The sequence below is a fragment of the Pygoscelis adeliae genome, unplaced genomic scaffold, assembly GCF_000699105.1.
Source record: "Pygoscelis adeliae isolate BGI_AS28 unplaced genomic scaffold, ASM69910v1 Scaffold445, whole genome shotgun sequence".
In the NCBI taxonomy this organism is placed as follows: domain Eukaryota; kingdom Metazoa; phylum Chordata; class Aves; order Sphenisciformes; family Spheniscidae; genus Pygoscelis; species Pygoscelis adeliae.
The window spans coordinates 837,611-839,004 of record NW_008824894.1 but is presented as its reverse complement, the minus strand read 5'-3'; positions in this window follow the sequence as shown (position 1 = coordinate 839,004).

The following is a 1,394-nucleotide window of genomic DNA, read 5'->3' as shown; positions in this document are numbered from 1 at the left end:
GGCTGCCGTGCGTTCTGCTGGTTTTCGGCCTGTGGCTCCCATGCGTGGAGAGGTGCGTGAGCCAGAAGTCTCCCCGTCCGGGAGGCAGCTGGGAACAGGCTGGGCCCCACAGCCCCATGCTGCAGGCTGGCCTGGTGGGATGGCTGGTCGGTGCAGGGGGCTGCAGTCGTCTAAAAGTGTCCAGGGCAGGGCAGGGCCAGCACTGGTTTACCCAGCGAGCCAGATTTGGGTCATTCGTGCTCAGAGCAAGCAGAGCAGAGCTGCTGGCCAACCCGTCCCATCCCGTCCTGTTCTGTCCCTGCTGGTGCCAGCTCAGCCCCAGCACAGAGGAAAGCCCACGGGCGGCTTCAGCCTCCAGCTGTGTGCTGCCCGTCCGGCGCAGGGAGGACGGGGCCTGGGGCCGCTGCCTGGCAGGGTGCTGTGCCGGTGCTGGTGCCTGTGCCGGCAACGGTGCCTGTGCCAGTGCCTGGTCCGTCCCAGAGCTGGTACGGCACAGCAAGGAGACCAGGCGCCTGCTCGGCTGCTGGGTTGCCCAGCTTGGCTCGCCGTGGCCACCTCCGTGCTCGCTGCTGGCTGCCCTGAGACCCTCTCTAGGGGATCGCCGATCGCCTGAGTGCTCCTGGTCAGGCAGATGGGAGCCGAGGCCTCAGGGTGCACAGGGCTATGGTGTCCCCTGCTCGGCCTGGGCTCAGCAGGCAGCCTTGCTGCACCCGCCTGGTTCCTGGCCCCGGGAGACATGGGGTGGGGGGAGCTGCAGGACCGCGGTGTCCCAGCCCTGCTTATGGCCCCCTGCGCTCATGCCCCGTTTCCCGTCCGACTCCCGGCACTGCCACGCAGCGACAGGGTCTAATCACCGCCGAGAACGCCTTCCCTGTCCAGGAAGCCTCCGCAGGGGTGAGCTCAGCTGGCCCCAGCCGCGGGGCAGAGGGGAACTGGCTGCCTGTGACACACTTGATCAGCCGCTTACGAAACGTGGGGCCAAGTCCGCTCGGCTTTTCTGGGGAAGGCGAGAGGTTTGTGAAACCTTTGGCAGGGATTTGCCCGCCGGCCGCTGCGTCACCGCTGCCGTGAGGTTGGGTTTATTCCAAGAAACCCACGGGGCTGTCGGAGCTTCCCGGACTCTCGACTCAGCAGCAGGTTGCAGCACCGCCGCAGCCTGAGCAGGAGGGAAGAGGCCCCCTGAACGGCAGTGTGGGCGCCCGGGGCCCTTCTGGGAAGTGGCGAAGCCGGGGCCGTTCTCGCAGGGACAGGAGGGCTGGGATCCGGCTGGGGGTGTTGGGCAGGGCCGCTGCAGGCAGCCCGGTCGCCCTCCCCAGAGGGCAGCTTCCCTGCACTGCCCCACCGTGGGGTGCTGCGAACCCCCTCACTCTGCTGGGGGGGGGGGCGGGGGGGGC